Source organism: Taeniopygia guttata, chromosome 4 (assembly GCF_048771995.1).
Source record: "Taeniopygia guttata chromosome 4, bTaeGut7.mat, whole genome shotgun sequence".
Taxonomy (NCBI): Eukaryota; Metazoa; Chordata; class Aves; order Passeriformes; family Estrildidae; genus Taeniopygia; species Taeniopygia guttata.
In genome coordinates this window covers 43569439-43587019 of record NC_133028.1, presented here as the reverse complement: position 1 = coordinate 43587019, position 17581 = coordinate 43569439, and positions in this window count along the sequence as shown.

Here is a 17581-nt window from a genome sequence, read left to right as displayed (position 1 = left end):
ACAGCTGTGCCCTCTGCCTGTTCTGGAGGTTGAGAAATTGTGAAACTTCTAATATATGGGAATTCATTCTAATAGTTGTGGGGAGAGATAGCTGCATCTTGCTCTCATGTTATTTCATTGAGTTACAGAATGTTTTGGGTTGGAAGAAACCTTCAAGATCATCTACCTTCAGCCTCCCCCACCATAGGCAGGGACCTTTTACACTAGACCAGGTTGCCCAAAACCTCATCTAATCCAGCCCTCAACACTTTCAGGGATGAAGCATTCACAAATTCTCTGGGCAAACTGCTTCAGTGAATCACCACCCTCACAGTATAGAATCATAGACTATCCTGAGTTGAAAGGCAACCACAGTTGTCTCCAGTTCAGCTACTGCCCCTACACAAGACAACCCCAAGAATCACATCATGCGCCTGAGGGCATTGTCCAAACACTTCTTGAACTCTGGCAGGCTTGGTGCTATGACCCCTTCTCTGTAAAGAATTTCTTATCTAATATCTAATCTAAACCTACACTCTTTCAGTGTAAAATCATTAACCCTTGTTCTACCACTACATTCTCTTGCAAAATATTCCTCTCCAGCTCTCTTGTAGGCCCCTTTAGATACTGGAATCTGCTGTAAGCTCTCCCCAAAGTTTTCTCTTCTCCAGGCTGAGCACCCCCAGCTCTCTTAACCTGCCTTCATAAGAGAGATGTTCCACCCCTCCTCTGGACCTCCTCTGGACTTGCTCCAACAGGCCCATGTCCCTCTCATGCTGGAGGTCCCAGAGCTGGATGCAGCACTCCAGGTAGGGTCTCACCAAAGTGGAGTAGAGGCACAGAATCCCCTCCCTTGCCCTGCTGCCCACATTTCTTCAAATGCAGCCCAGGACAAGTTGGCTTTCTGGCCTGCAAGGGCACACTGAAGATCATGTTCAGCTTTCTGTCCACCAAAATCCCCAAGCTTTTCTCCTCTGTGCTGCTCTCAATCTATTCTCTACCCAGCCTGTATTTGTGGTTGGGATTGCCCCAACCCAGCTGCAGGATCTTGTTGAACATCTGAAGTCTGCCCAGATCTCTCTGGATGGCATCCCTGCCCTGCAGCATGTTGACCACAGCACACAGCTTGTTGTCATCAGCGAGCTTGCTGAGAATGCACCTGATCCCACTGTCCCTGTCACTGACAAAGGCATTAAACAGCTCTGATCCTGGCTGAGACCACCTAACACCACTTGTCACTGGTCTCCACTCGGACATTGAACAGAGGACCACAGCTGTTTTAGTGCCACCACCCAGCCAATTCCTTGTCCACTGAGTTGTCCATCAGCCAAATCCACATCTCTCCAATTTAGAGACAATTATGTTTTGTGGGACAGTGTCAAATGCTTTGCACAAGTCTGAGTAGATTATGTCAGTTGCTCTTCCCTTAGCCACCAACACTGTAACCCTCTCCTAGAAGGCAACCAAATTTGTCAGGCACAATTTGCCCTTACTGAAGCCATGTTGACTGTCACCAATCACCTTATTATTTTCCATGTGCCTTAGCATAGTTTCCAGGAGGCTCTGCTTCATAAGCTTGCTGGGCACCAAGGTGGCACTGAGAGGCTTCTAGTTACCTGTGTTTTTCTTATTTCCTTTTTTAAAAAATGCTTTCCCATTCCCAGTCAGTGGTGCTTCACCAGACTGCCATGACTTCTCAAATATGATGGATACAGGCTTAGCCACTCCTTCTGTGAATTCCCTCTGGACCCACAGATTTATCTCATCAGGTCCCATGGATTTGTGCAACTTCAGGTTTCTGAGATGGTCTCAAACCGTTTCTCCTTCTCCCAATCCCTGCCTTTGACTTTTGCAAGTTGGTTGGTGTGGCTGGAGCACTTGAAAGTGAAGACTGAGGCAAAAAAAAATCATTAAGTACCTCAATCTTCTTTATGTCCTCAATAACCAAGTCTCTCATTCTCCATTTTATAAATGATGTACCTATAGAATCTCTTCTTGTTGCCCTTGACACCCTGGTTAGGTTTAATTCTGTCAGGGTGGGCAGTTCCTAACCTGATCCCTGGCTACAATTTATCTGTATTCCTCCCAGGTTATTCGGCCTTTCTGCCATCCTCTGTAGCCTCCATACAGGAGGGTTTGAGTCTCAGTTTGTCCAGGGACTCCTTGTTCATTCATGTGGGCCTACTGGCATTTTTTCCAGTCTTCCTCCTTATTGGGATGCATTGCTCTGGAGCCTGTAGGAGTTTATCCTTGAGTACAAGCCACCTTTCTGCCTCTTTTCCCTTCAGATCTTTACAAAGCAGATCCCTGAAGAGGCCAAAGTCTGTTGTGGCCAACATGTAGGACCCAGTATTTGGCCTTGTCATACCTTGGCACCTCCATCCAGAGCCTTCCTACCAGTAGATCCCACATCCCATTCTCTCCTTGGGGTGGACTGATCCAAATTCAAAGTGTTTTATACGTGACTTGAATTGATTATCATCTGGATTATGTCAAATCCTGTCTTTGCCAGGTCTTTAAGGTCATCTGATGGGTCTACTTTCTGGCATTCCTCTGGCCTTGTTTTCTTTAACATTATCCACAATATTTCTAAGACAGTGTATCGTGACTTCTAACCCACAGTATGGAACTAGTGAATAGTATGAAAGCCAGGACCGTTTTCCTGCAGTTCCTTTCTGTACATTTCTTTCTAGTCTGACTGCAAGCTAGGAATAGCTCTTGTCAAGGTGCTTTATTTGCTCTAATTTTACATTCATCTTTCATCTAGATGGTATTTCCCTTTCTGACAAGAAGTCTGAATGGGATAACACAAAGTTCTTTATGGAGGTCAAAATTTCACATCTGCTGCTTACCCTTTATCTGCCAGATCTTTGTGAGAGAAAATTTAAATGGTTTGGTATAAAATAGTTCTTAAGAAATTGCAGTTATTCCCTTCTCAGTCCCCATACTAGCCCCTCAGTGCCTCTGAACTAATCCTTTGTGTAGCTCAATTTTGTAGACACTGAATTATGGATCTATAACTTGACTTCAAGCCTTTTAAACAGGATGCTGTGCTCATTCTGTGCCATTTCCTTGTTTCCACTCCAGCAGGTCTTGGAGAGTATGTCTTAGGAACTGGACATAGCTCCTCCTCTGATAATGAGTGTTGCTGTAGCTCATACACATTTTACTTTGCTAAAAATTCAGGAACCTATTATTTCACAATCTTGGCTCATTTCCTGACCCCTTTCTCTTCATCATTAAGGCTGAATGAAGGGCAAGAGTTTGGTTGTAGGTGCTTAAGAGAGAGACTGCAGTCATCATTTTATTTTGGTGGTTTGTGGAGGGTAATGGATCTCTTCAGTGAGATATTCACCTCTAGATTCAACTTTTATGTGGAAGCTAAATGCACAAAAGGCAGCAGAGCCATCAGTTTCTTCCATGTGCTTTCCTCAAATTAATAAGGGTGATGTTCTTACCCACCTCTTGGTCCTTCCTCTTCACTCTCCCAGTGTTGCTTCTCATGTCTGTCACATAAACTGTCTCCTCACTGGAAGCCAACACTGGGCACAGAGCTAACTGGCTCAGTCTAAGACCACCTGCAAAATGTTTGAGCTGTGCTAATTCTCAGATCTTTCCTCTGCTCTGTTTTCCCCCTCTCCCTCCCTTTTATAAAAAGCTGGTTGCAAGGAATTACTATTGTAGCACTAGGATTTTAAAGGAACAAAAATCTCCTCTAAGAGGAGAGGCAGCCCTGGGACAGCTCCTCAGAGCAGAGTTGGGCTGCCACCTTTGGGGGTTGGTTGTGTTGTTTAGACAAAACCACCTGGCTTGCCCCAGCACTGGGAACAGTCTTGCTCCCAGAGGCAGGCTGGACCAGAGACTGGGGAGGGCTCTTCCCTACAGTGCTGCCATGGGTCTGCAAAAGGAAATATTCAATCCCTACTAAAGTCAGGTTATTCTCTCACATCGGAAGCACATTTGCACTGCACTTGGACATAGCAGCCCTCTCTTTCTGCAAGGTGGCCCCACGTTACTCATAGGTACGATGGCAATGCAGCACATGCAGGAGAGCTGACCTTGCACTCCTCCCTCAGGCCTGTCACTGCATTTGGAATAGCCTTACTGAAATGTCTGAACTTGCAAGCTCGTTACTAAGCTTCCTGAACACCAGAATTTGGGATTTAGTAGTAGGGCTGGGAATGCTTCCATCTTTTCCCATGGCCTGAACTGCCTGGATGCCCTAGGAGCTGGTGCCTGTTTCATCATTTTACTGTCTTTGCTACCGCAGCAGTAATTAGGATAAGGTATAATTACAAAGTTTGCTCTGGGATATATGCAAGGCCATTGAGCTGCATTGCAAAGTCCTCAATGTTTTCAGCTCTTTTCAGTTCTGTGACAAATGCAGACCCTTTGGTTTAAAGGGGGAAGCTAGTGGCAATGTAGGTATGAGCTGGCACTAAGTTCCATGCTCTCTTCTTCATCCTACAGACCCTTCATCTGTCCTCTCCAAGGTAGCCTATGGGTACTCAAGATGTGAAATATGGCAATTGTGGATGTAGACAAATTATTGTAGTTTAGGTGCTTGTGGAGAAATAATAGCCAAAAAAAATCTAGAGATGTGTCCTGGAGGTCAGCAAGAGATAAAAAGGTACTCCCATCTTTTGGGGACACCCAGGATTATCCAGGCAGCACCAGTGCTGCCTGGCACAGAGAACTCATGGGGCATGTTTTTCGAGGATGGGCAGAAGTTATCATGCAAAGATGGCTCACCTTGGCTCTTCTAGCCTTTCACACCAGTGCCTGCCTTTGGATGATGGAGTAATAGGCTTGCTCCCAAGACACACCCCAAATCAGACAACAAAGAAGACCTATTTTTTTTCCAGGAAGTTCACTGCAGATCTTGGAAAATATGGCAGTTTACAGCTTGGTCCCTGAATAAACTTGTGCATGTTTTTGCTAACTGCCACCAGAACTCTTCCCTCAGCCCTCTGATTCACCTAAGACCTACCTTGTTTTCACATACCAGCAATGCTTCTGGAGCTGGGCAGTTATCAGAAGACAATGAATCACCTAAAACATCTTCTAACTCATTCTGCAGGAGTTTGTCTTACTCATAGCACAAATTCCAACCCTCAGCTGCTCTGAAAATTTTTTACCCACAACATATGCAGCCACTCCCAGGCACATTTTTGCCATCTCAGTAAGGGACACAGGCCCACATAGCTGGAAGACAAGGTCAGCAGCTGCAAACCTCACAGAGGAAGGATTTCCCTTCCACTCAGAAAGAGACAGGTACGCATCCCTGATGCTTGTTTTTAGAATTTTTTTTTTTTTCAATGGTAGAGGTTCCCTTCAGTTCTGAGTTTTGTTGCTATAACACCAGACAGAGAATTCACTTGGTGGCTGGTGCTCTAGTGCAATAATGTGCCAGCAGGCTTGTTTTAGCAGGGCTGACCCTTCAGAGATGTTCAACTTGATGTCAGCTACATCTGCAAAGCCAAACAGGATCCAGTTCTGATCCTGCTTTTTTTTCTGTCTTGGTTAGATTGGCTTCTAGACTGCTCCATAAACCATCGTCCAGTGATAAAATACCAAGGGGGCCTGGATTTGTCTGACTTCTTGAGAAGTCAGATTTTATCTCAGTAAACACAGCCCCTAGGACTTGATGATCTTAAAGGTCTTTTTCAACCTAAGCAATTCTATGATTCTATAGCCTTTGTGCACCTTGGGTCTTCTTAGATAGGAATGTTATTATGGGCCTTGGATGAGGCACAACAGTACTATAAAATGGTTCTGTTCCAAGAAATAGGAAGATTTCATCTTGATTTGTAGCATAAACATTTAGGAATACTGTGTGGGTTTCAGGGAGAAGATCTGTTCAGTATTGCTGTACCTTCTTGTACCTCTCTGTTCCCTTGGACTGTATCCTTAGCCATCACACCCTCTGTGCCAGGAAGCCTATAAGGCATTACAGACCTCAGGTCTCAAGCGGCTTTTTTGTAGGTGGGCAATATTCAACCAGTTCACTCTGTCACCTCATGTGGGATACTGTCCCTCCCTTCTGTGGCTGTCCAGCAGCATCAACTGGCTTAGTACAGTCCCGTGGCATAAGTGTGCCCTCCTGTGAGGGGTTATTGCTTTACTCCATCACAGAATGGCTGGGGGTGGAAGGGACCTCTGGAGGTCATCTAGTCCAATTGCCTTTGTCAAGCCCAGCCACCTAGAATAGGCTGTCCAGGGCGATGTCCAGTTGGCTTTGGAATACCTTCAAGGATGGAAATTTCACAGACTCTCTCTGGACAACTGTGCTCAGTTGCTCAGTCACCCTTATAACAAAGCTGCCTTCCAGATGGTCAGCCTCCATCATGTATGAGAATTTAGATGGCGTCTGTGCAAATTCTCTGGGCAATCAGTGCTGGTGATTAGTCATTCTCACAATAAAAAAGTATTTCCTGGTGTTCAGATGGAACCACCTCAATTTGTGTCCATTGCCTCCAGTCCTGTCACTGCGCACCACTGGAAGGAGCTTGGCTTCACCTTCTTTGCCCCTCCCTTCAGGTATTTATATAGATGAATAAGATCCCATCTGAATCTCCCCTTTTCCAGTCTGAACAACCCCATTTCTCACAGTCTTTCCTCACAGGGAAGGTGCTCCAGTCCCTTCATCGTCTTCGTGGCCATGTCTCTCTTGTACTGTGGAGCCCAGAGAAGAAACAATTCACCCAGAGTGGCCTCACCAGTGCTGAGCAGTGGGAAGGATTACCTCCCTCCAACTGCTGGCAGTACAGCCCAGGACACTGTTAGCCTTTTCTGAGAGAGTGCACTGCTGGCTCACATTCAACTTGGTGTCCTCCAGGTCCCTGAGGCCCTTTTTGAACAAGCTGCCTTCCAAATGGGTGGTCCACGGGGTGTACTGATGCCTGCCACTGTTTCCTTCCAGATGCACTTACTTTCCACTTCTCTTTGTTGAACTTCAATTAAAGTTCATTTGCCGTCAACCCGTTTCCCCAGCCTGTCCCTCTGAATGGCAGCCGCTCCTCCCAGTTTCCTATCACCAGTAAACTCGCAGAGGACACAGTCTGCCCCATCATCCATATCATCAGTGAAGATATTGGACAAGATCAGTCCCAGTCTTGACACTGAATGGCACCTCACAAGACTTTCTACCCTCAACTGACACCTTCTGTATCAGGCCATTCACCCTGTTTTCAATCCACCTCATCCTCTGGAGTTAGGAAGGCTAAAGTTCAACTGGAATTGAATTTGGACAGGGATGCTCAAACAATGTTCCTGTATTCCCCGCAGGTTTCCACCCTCTGTGGACCCCCTTTATGTATCTGGGTTTGGCCAGGAGCTCCTTATTCATCTACATGGGCCTCCTGGCACTTTTACCTGGCTACACATTTGTTGGAATGGAGGTCTAATGAACTTGGAATATTAACTAGATATTTTACCTACCTTTCTCCTCACCTCTTCTGTCCAGGGCCTTATTTCCTGGGACTCTTGCAAGCAGATCTTGGAAGAGGGCAAAATCTACTCTCCTGAAGCTTGCTTCTCACCCTCCTCCTTCCTCTTGGGATCCCCAACTCCAACTTCTTATGGTCACTGAAGCAAAGGCTGCTTATGAACTTCACTTCTGAGACCCTCCTTGTTGATAACTATGAGGTTCAGCACAGCAACTCTCCTTGTTGCCTCCTTTGTCACTTGAAGAGGAATTTATGATAAGTGCACTCTGGGTACCTACTGGATTCCTCATGTTCTGCTATGTTGTCCCTCCACCCTATATCAGGGTGGTTGAAGTCCCCCATAAGGACACCAGGACCTGTGAACATGACAATGCCATTACTCCATTCTGTAGAGGGCCTCATCCAGTTGTTCCTCCTAGCAGATATCCATTGTGATAACATCACTTTTGCCTATTCTTCCTGTAGTCCTAGTCCATAAAGTCTTGGCTGGCTCCTTATCCATCCCCAGGCAGAGCTCCGTGCATCCCAGCTGCTCACACACATGAAGAGCAGCTCCCCATCCTCGTCTGCCCATTCTGTCCTTCCTAAAAGCTTGTATCCTCTGCTGCCACACTCTAGTCATGGAATTTATCCTACCACAACACTGCAGCCCTGCAGCTGCACACAGATCTCTGATTCCCCCATCCTGCATGCATGAGTGTACATGTGTTAGAGAGGCTTTGGGGCTTCCTGGAGAGGCTTTGGGGGATTTCTCCACAGTGGTGCCACACTTCCTGGCTTAAGGCTGGTGGGTGATTTTGAGACCCCCTCCTGTCACACCACCCTTTGCTCAACCACCCCAGGTGCCACTCCCTCCCAGGGCTGCTGACTGCTTTCTCTCCCGGTTGCTCATAGTTCAGACAGTGGCTTTGAGCACACAGAAGCGCTGACGTTTCCTTGCAGCCGTGCCCATGTTCATGGGTGTGTCAGCCGACACTCAGTGTGTCCATTAGCTAATTGAGCTGAGTTTCACTGTTTGCTTAAATTGCCCTGAAAACAGTTTGCATTCCATTGTCTCCATTCTCCTGTGAAGTACTACTGACTGCCACCTTTTAGGTGCAGCAGACTTCCAGAAAGCAGATAGATCTCTGTCTTGCATCTTCCTGCAGCTGTGAGAGCACAAACTGGGCATAAGAACATTCATCCTCAGCCCAGGCACTTTGCTGATGTGTTTCTAGGGTTGGCCCAGTCCTGCTGAAGGCTAAGTGGTTGATCACTGCATTAATCTCACCTGCTGCAGGTGAGATGGTGCCTCTGTTCTCTCTCAGAGCAAGCTCTGGTCAAAGGTTCATGCAATTGATACACATGCCTTAGTCATTTCCCAGTTGACTTGGAGAGCTCCATCTTGAAAATGTCCTAGGAGGCATGTCTGACAAATGTCTGGCAATTGCAGTTTAGCTCTGAAATCCACTGATTTTCCTCTTAAAAAGTCCCCTTTGGGGATTTCCCAGGCTAGGTACAGCCTAGGGTGGGATATTCTCTGCACTTGCTCCCTGACAGCCAGGCCATGTGTTCCAGCTGCTCTTCTCTCAGTAACCACAAACACTCAGGATGTGTCAGCACAGATGCAGCCCTGGGTTACATGTACTACTGGGGCTTGTTTGCCCTGCAAATGGGAATGGATGGTCTGGCAAGGATCTGTGAGAGTTCTTCAGTACCAACACAGACCTCCCCCTGCTCGGGACTAGGTGGTTTTGGTTGATGTTCTGCTTGTGGTGTGGAGGCAGAGACAATTCAAGATCACCAGGAGCTGCCAGGTGGACACCAGCTGGCAGAACACCTGGAAATCTGGAGCTCAGCCTCTTGCTTAGGCCTTGGTATCCCCAGGCTGAGTATGACAGTCTCCAGGGCCAGAGCATTTCCTTACAGGAGAGCAGTACTTTGCTGTTTGCAGGTCTGGAGAAGCCCAGGGACCCAAGGAACGCTGAACAGCAGGAAAGCTGAGACATGTTTACTAGCTCATGGAAGTTTCCAAAGCCTCTCCTGGGAATTAACCCTCCTCTGCTATTGCCTTGTGTTCACTCACCTCCTGTTCCCACTTTCTGACACACTAGTTTTGTTTCCCTTTTGTTTACTGGCTGTAGAGAAGTCCTTGGGTATTATCAACATCTCTCTCTGTTTGGATTCATCCAAGTGTTTTGCCTTATTTTCATACTTTTCCTATCATCACACGTACCCAGAGGCATGGAGAAATCTCCCCTGCTTTCCAATCCTTGGAGTCACAGCTGGGCGAGACCATTGATCCCAGGGCTATTAGCGTGCAATAAAACCAATGGTCAGGGAAATGTCTCCCTGAGCAGTCTGTGGAGATGGGGACATGGTCGCAGTACTCAGTGGTGTCCTACAGGTACAAGCAGCTCTGGTCCTCCCAGGCCTTCCCACATGGTCCAGCTGGGCCAGCCCCCAGCAGGGAGGGATGGCGAGAGCCTGCACGTTCTTCTGCTGGTTCTCATCCTTTGAGGGAACTGTGTTAGAAGGCTTCCTGCCTTCTCTGAGTCATGTCAAAATCAGTCCCAAATATTCTCTTTGAAGCTCTCCACACAGCGCTGAAGCGATCTTGCCTTCAAAGCAGTTTGCTGGAAACAGGCAGGCTGCTTAAAAGGCGTTTGAGCGCTCTCACATCACGTTCAGGCTGTATTAAAATTTTACCGTGCTGTTTCGCACCTCAGATGAATCACAGTTGCTCCCGAAAAGCATCGGGGGCTAGAGGGGGAGGGTGGGATGTGTGCAAGGAAGGGGCTTTTGAAAGGGATTATTAATGCACGGAGATGTTTTGGTGTCTGAGAAATGCCCTGAATGGCAGCTCTGTGCTTTCTTTCTCTGTGCTCATTATCAGTGAAGGGTGTAGCTGCTGAAGAGCTGAACAGAGCGAGGGGAGGACATGGCTGCTGCTCAGGCGGGGATGAGCAGGGAGAGGACGTGGGAACAGAGGGAGGTGGGTGCTGGCTGTCTCCCTGAGAGGCAGTTTCAGGTTACTAGTTCAATGCCTGCCTCCCTTTGGGAGGCTGCAATACGGCAAGTCGGCAAGTCGTTTCTTGATGTGCAAACAATTAAAAAGAGGGTGTGTGAGTGTGGAAGATGGAGAAAGCAAACACCTCCTCTGGGATCTGGCTGTCTTTGCAGCTGCTCACCTAAGGCACCTCTTGTGGAGGGAGTTTCACACAAGAAAAATAGCTGGGGGCGTCAGGTTACTTTCAGGATGGAGTTTGAAAGACTAAGAGGTCTGCCTTAAACCTCAGGGTATAAAGGGTATTCCTCACTCTTTTACACAGGCATAGAGTGAGTCTCTTGGGTGGTATCAGGGTTTACAGTTGTCCTTTTGGTGTTCCCCAGGGTTGCCCTCTAATAGTGGAGAGAGGGTTGTGTGGGGAGGCAAGAGGTCAGGGTGCCTTTATTCCCCTCCCAGCAGCATCCTTGGGCACAGGGAGCACATTTCCAGCAGGGACAACCTGCCCTGGGGGTGCAACCAGGACTGCCTGAGGGCTTAGTTTTCTTCAGGTTTGACACAGTCTCCCTAGTTCTGCAGACACCTGCTGGCTCCTTCAGCCTTGTTTTCTGGAGAAGGGGTGTTCCAGTCCACAAGGCAAGGAAGTGCATGTCTTTGCATCTTCCTCTTGCCTGAAAATTCCCTGACTCCCTGCACCATTCCAGCCTCTGTGCAAATAGGCTGCCCAAAGCCACTTGTCCTCCTTCAGACTCACATAGCCAGGCCTCCTGGGCAGGTGGAGAGGCCAGGAGAGTCAGACATTCGCTGGTGGGGTGGGAAGTGCCTCCTTCCAGCTCTCTGGAGGCTGGGGTGCTGACAAGGAGTGAGCAGCAGGACTAGTGTATTTCCATCCCAGGAAGATTTCGGCACACAGGGCTGACAGCACTTGCTGCCTGTGTGTGTCAGGCACTGGCACGGGGTGTGCCTTGACTGGGCAGATCCATCGCATGGCGTCTGCATCAAGGATGGGCAAAACCCTGGTCCTGCTCCTGACAAAGGAGGATGCTTTTCTATTTCTGCTCACTACCTATTCACTCCATATCTAGGAAGCAGAGGGGGAAGCCTCCACTTTATTTTTTTTTTCAATGCTAAATTCCCATTCTTCTTTGCCTGCCTCAGTGAGCCAAGCATCAAAACAAGGGCTCTATATATCCCCTGGGAGTAAAATGCCCCTCAAAATAAGTCCTATTTCTTTCTGCTGAATCTAACATGTGCTGTCTCACTTATCTAAAAGCAGAGGGGGAAGAAGATGCACACAGGCCTAGTTCAGTCTGCTGCCACTCCCTCTGTCCTGCTTGATTTGCCACTGCCCCTCATCATACTGATGCCTGTCACTCTGCTGACAGCATGAGAGACAAACACCAGTTTGCCTTGGCCAGAAAACTTGCCTTGCAAAGAAAAAAAGCCAGCTCAGGGCTTTTCACTTGGAGAGAAAGAGAGTGAGAAGAATAGACTTGAAAGCAAATTCCCATGGTTTTTTTTGCTTAGGGTGAGAGCTTTTCCCACGCTCCATTGGAAAGAGTGCAAGGAGCAAATGTTTCCCAGTGCCTGCAAACACCAAACACTGCTGAGGAACAAGGAAAAAAGCCAGTCTCATTGGAGAGAGGCAGAAATCAGTGGCGTGTGCTCCCACAGTGCCTTGTGCCTGTGTGTCTGCTCCTGCCATGCCAATGGCTTTTCCAGCCCTAGTTATGTTTTCTGGCTGTGGTGGGAGTGTCAAACCCTGGAGTACTCTGACATGAGGACAGGTCACCCATAAAGTTGTTCCACGGTGCCAGAGGCTGCTGCTTCTTCTGTGAGAGTCCCAGATACAGAACCGGGAAGAGGTCAATGGGTTTGTTTCCCAAGTTGACACCTGGGGAGCTGTTTGAAATTTTTTTGTGTTTGCCTGGCACTGGTTAAGGACTATTACCTTACTCTGTGAGACTTTTTCTACTCTATCCAAGGAAGGCTGGGAAAGCAAGCCTGGTTCGCTCCATTTCCTGGGTCAGTTGCTTTGTCTGGCTCAAGCCTTGTCCCTCACCACCTTTCCTTGGTCTGATTGCTGACTCCTATCTTCAGAGTCACGAATTGACTGAAAACTGATCTGAAAATCAATTAACATCTTGCCCTTTGCCTGTCATCAGCCCAGCCTTCAGGAGCAACCTTTCCCAGAACACCAAGTGCTTTGGGGCCTCCCCCAATCCTTTCCAAGTCCATGTGTTTGCCACAGAAAGCCAGTGTTTAGCAGCCAGTCTCCAGCAGGGCTGTGCAAAACCCATCCATGCATGGGAGAGCGTGCCCATGCAACTCGCACCCTGGGAACCGGTTGGTTCACCAGCTCTGCAAGCAGAGGCCTGTCTGCTGAGGGAGTCTGTGTCTCAGCTCTTGAGGAGCCATGTGTCTTTAAAACACCCCAAGGATGAGAGATTTGAGGGCAGCTTTTGGAAATGAGGAACCAGCTGAGGCTGGGGATGCTCAGCAGGCATCCATGAGGATTTGGCTCAGCTTTTCAAGGAGACTCATATTAGGGGAAGTCTGGAAGCTGGTGTTCGCTAAGCTGCTTAGAGGTGTGGGCCCTGCTTCATCCCAAGGTGATTAGGGGTGCTTGGAAGTCTGTCCTAATAAATGCCCCAGCAGCCTAGTGCTTCTCCCAGCAGGCCAAGTAAAGAGCATTTCTGACAACAAAAGCCCTGCTCAGGGGCAGTTTAAAACACAGAGCTGGCGTCCGATTGCTGGTGCATCTCAGCATCTTCTCATCAACGAGAAATCGTCCCCTTTGCCCCCCTCCCCTTGTCTTTGGTCTTGCTAGCAGAAAGCCGTGACTGTATCCTGCAAGAGCTGGTATCTGCTCCTGAGATCTCCCTTTGTTTGGCTGCCAGCTCTCTGCACCTGCGTGCATGCCTGCTCTCCCTCCCCGCTGAGGTTAGTCCTTCCCTCTCCCAGCCCATGGGCAGAAAAGCGGGTTTTAGCCGGGTCCAAGGGCTAAGGGAGTATTTGGCAATGGCAAGCATTCCCACTCCAACGGCAGCCAGCTGTAAGTGGGATGGCACACGCAGGCAGCTTGGTTATTTGTGAATGAAGCATGAGCTGCTCTGTGATTAACCCTCTGGAGGGATCTTGCCCAGATCTGTCCCAATGGGAGCTGGAATCTCCATGTTTCCTTTGCTAATTGAGCCTGAATTGTATTAGCTAATCCCATCCCCAAATCCCCCAGCTGTCCAAAGCTTACTAAGAGCAACCACACATGCTGGCTGGGAGTTTGTGCTTGTCTCCTTTTGGGACGGGGATTACTGTTACAAAGTGTGTGGTTTTGGAGTTTTGGAGTGGGGTTTTTCAGCCTTTTTTTTTTTTTTTTTTGGGGGGGGGTGGACTGGGGGAGAAAGGAGTAATTTTTGCTTGGCAATCTGTAGTCGACTGTCATAATCGCTGTCTCTCATTCCACAAAGAATATGCATTGTAAAGAAAAAAGACACTGTCATCAAGTGATGACAGGTGATGTTGAACCAGGGATACACAGAGTTAATGTGAGTCAGATGTTGTGTGCTCCCATGGTCCGCTCTGTATCATGGTGCCCACCTCCAGGTTTGTTCCTTTTCTTGCATGGATCACTGGGACAGGCTCATTTGGAGGCAATGGCCTGCCCTGCCCTTTTCCAAGAGTGTGCTCCAGATTACCATCAGACTCTACATCAGCATCACCAAGACCTTTCAAGTGATGGCAAAAAGCAGATGAGGCTCCTGGCCAGCAAGGGCTCCAAGTATTCACCAGTTACACATGGAAAGGAAACAAGCTGGACAGACCCACTTGAGGGCATTCCCTGTCCAGGAGGAACCCCAGCAGACAGACCACCAGCCCAGAGAAGCCCTTGCTTGACTGGAAGGAGGAGGTGCTCTGCTACAGTTTCATCTTCTAAAGAGAAGCAGGGACTGAGTCATTAAAGTCTTACCTATGTCATCCTTATTGGCTTGAGCTTTTGTAGCCTCTTCTCCCACCCAAACTGCCTCAAGAGAGCAGGGACTGGAGCAGCTGTGGGAGTCCCTGGCCACAGCATACAAAGCCCACTTGTTATCAGCACTGTCATATGCCTCTCTGCCCCCTCCCCCTTCCCAGCTCCACCACAACCGCTGCATCCCAACAGTGCAAGCCGAGCATCCATCAAAAGGGCTATTATCCCACGATTTCTTAACAGTCACTGTTGCTCTTGGGTATGGAGAACCAGGCTCCCCCTTTGACACAGTGCCCCGAGCAAAGGAATAGCAGTGCCTGTCGCTGGCTGGCATTCTGATCTGCAGATTGTCATGGAAGCTAGGGTGGGATGGGGAGCTGCTGCCTGCACACGGGGTTGGGTTAGCAATTAGACCTTCCCTCCAGTTCTGCGAGGTAGACAGGTCCTACAGAGTTCATATGTTTGGTCTCCAGATGTTAGCAGTGAGGGTAACTCCCATGGAGGGAGACCACATCCTTCATTCTTTATGGCTGATGCTTTTAATCTGCTCTTCCTGGGCTGGGGGAGAAAAAAGGCACAGAAACAACCACCAACCTCTAGAGTAGGCAAAGGGTCTGAAGTGCATGGAGTGGCAGCTTCCAGAGATTTGCACATTGACTCAAGCAACTTCTGCTTGGCACTAGGTGCTAACATCCCCAGGAGCCTGCTGGAGGGTGCCCCTTTGCCCTTTCACCCCACAGGCAGGAGGTGCTGGCATGGTTGCCCTGGCTCCATCACAGGTGCCTTTTTCTTGCTGCATATGAACAGGCAAACTGGTGGCAGCACAGACAGTGACACCTCACTTCCACACACAAGATCTACCAGCTGTGACACCATGGGCAAGGCTGGAGTCCTGTCAGGGATAGGCAGACACCCCAGCACATCAGGGACCATGGCCAGGAGAAGATCTGTGCCCCTCAAGTGGAACCTCAGATTTGCTCAATCACACAGTGTAGACCATAACTGATAAAAGGTATCACAATTTTCCTGTTGCTGGGTACTTTTAAATCTCTTGCAATAAAAAGCATTATTGGCACCAGCAATCTTGGTAACTGGGCAATTTTTCTGGTCATGAGTGATGCTGAACCCATCTCCAGAGAGCTTTGCTTCTTTTATCTGCCTACAAAGACTCTCACTGTGGGTTTGTGCCTGTTTGCCCGCCTGCTCCTAAGGGGTTACTCTTACAGATGACTCTTTGAAAACAAGACTCAGTGATGGTCTCCCTTCTGCCAGTGAGGGATGGCACTTGAAGCTCCAGTCATCCTAAAGTTTCCCTTTGTGCTGTCAGAGTTGCTCTGAGCCATGTGCCTCGCTGTGTGACAGTGTTCAGGAAAACAATACATTGGGAGACATATGGCTGGCTAGGATATGTAGTCATGTCTTAGCAGGCATTGTATACTGCTTTCCACTTGAGAGGGCTTCTTTTCTGCCAGTTTTCTTGGACATTGAGAAAATACCAAAACTGGACAATGATGAATACTGTACTGGGGAAACCACGTGACTTTACAGACACGTAAAATCCATCCTGCTTGGTCTCAGACCTTACAGAATAATTGTTTTATAAAAACTAGAGGTTGTTCATGTTCAATTTTCTAGTGAAATCTCTGGGCATTTACAGGCTGACTTCATTAGAAAAAAGAAACTTTAATTATCCTGTAATCCCAAGGCTTCTGGCATGGGAAAAGTTTTTCTACTTGGAGAAAACATCTCAGGAGATTTTACTCAGTTCAGTGCTGTTCCAGTGTGAACATAACATGAATTTTAAATCTGATTTTTCTTCTCAAGGCTGTCCTAGACTCTTCACTAAGAAAGCTTACTGAGAAAATTATAGTGCTCTTATTGAAAAAAATTGAGGCCCTTTTTAAAGGTACCCTTTTCAGGTAGGAAATTCAGATACTTGAATTTGAAGAAGTTTACCACCCTCCAGGATTAGCCAGCCATGCAGTCACAACCTCATCTGTGCTGGTTAGAGCTAGGTTCTTTCCTTCAAACTTCCTAAAATAGAGAAGATCCCAGAAATTTGAGGCATTTGTTTTCCCAGCTCATTTTCCCCTCCCACAGATGAGCTGATCTGTGCTAGGAGAGAGGTTCCTGTCATGATGAGGGCATTTCTGAGAGATAATTTACTCGTAAGACTGGGTGCACTGGCACTGGGATCCCGCTTACAAAAAGATGCAGCAAATTGATTGCGAGTGGTTTGCTTGAAAGAAGAAGCGGGAGGTTGTTAAGCAGATGTCTTCATGGCAATACAGCAAATTAAGTGGAGGAGTTCTGGGGTCTCTGGACTGCTTTAATAACCGATCAAAAAAGGAGAGAGAACATGAGCAGACAGCCACAACTGCAGAAGACCAGCCAGCCGGGATGTTTGCAAACTGTGCAACTGCCAAAATTCCCTGAAGGGGAAGAATTTACTGGGATGTTTGGTTCCTGAGAAAGATTTTTTTTTTTTTATATATAAGTGCTGTGCATATCTCCAGTTTCTGTTTTGTTATTTGGGGCTTGGATTCTCCATTATGCAAGCCTATTTGCCTTTTTAATCCACTATTATGCATGAGACTAGCAATGCTTTGTTGCACTAAAGGAGCAATGACTTAAGTACGGAACTGAACTAAGGCCCTAACCAGGGCAGGAGAACTGTTTTGGTTTCCCCAAAGAATTTCATAGTTTCAAAGAATTGAGGTGCTCAAAACTACACACCACAGAACAAGTACCAGGGTAAGTGAAGACTTTTCCAGCCTGCCCTAAAGTGTAGCTTGGACACTACAGTGAACAAAATCTCATCCTGTTCCCTTTTAATGAAGCCCAGCCTCCCACCAGCAGAGGTTTGAGATTTTCCTGAGATGCCATCTGCAGTTTTTGTCTGCAGTGGGGTCAAATCCTGATTTCAGTTGTGGCAAACTTCTCTCCCTTTCACAGCATCCCTTCGAGACGAACTTCACCATGTCGTTGTCTGGAAAGCTAATGAGTGAAGATGAGTGAACCCTCTGAACTCTCTGCTCCCAGTGCCTTCCAGCTGGATCACTACCGTCTTCAAGGCTGGTGTCGGGGTGCGGGGTGTGTTGGTGCGTAGGACCCTATGGGGTCTGTGCGGGGGCTGTGTGGGTGTCTGCATGCCCGGGGGCTGCTGCCCGCCCGGCTGTCCCTGCGACAGAGCCTGTCTGC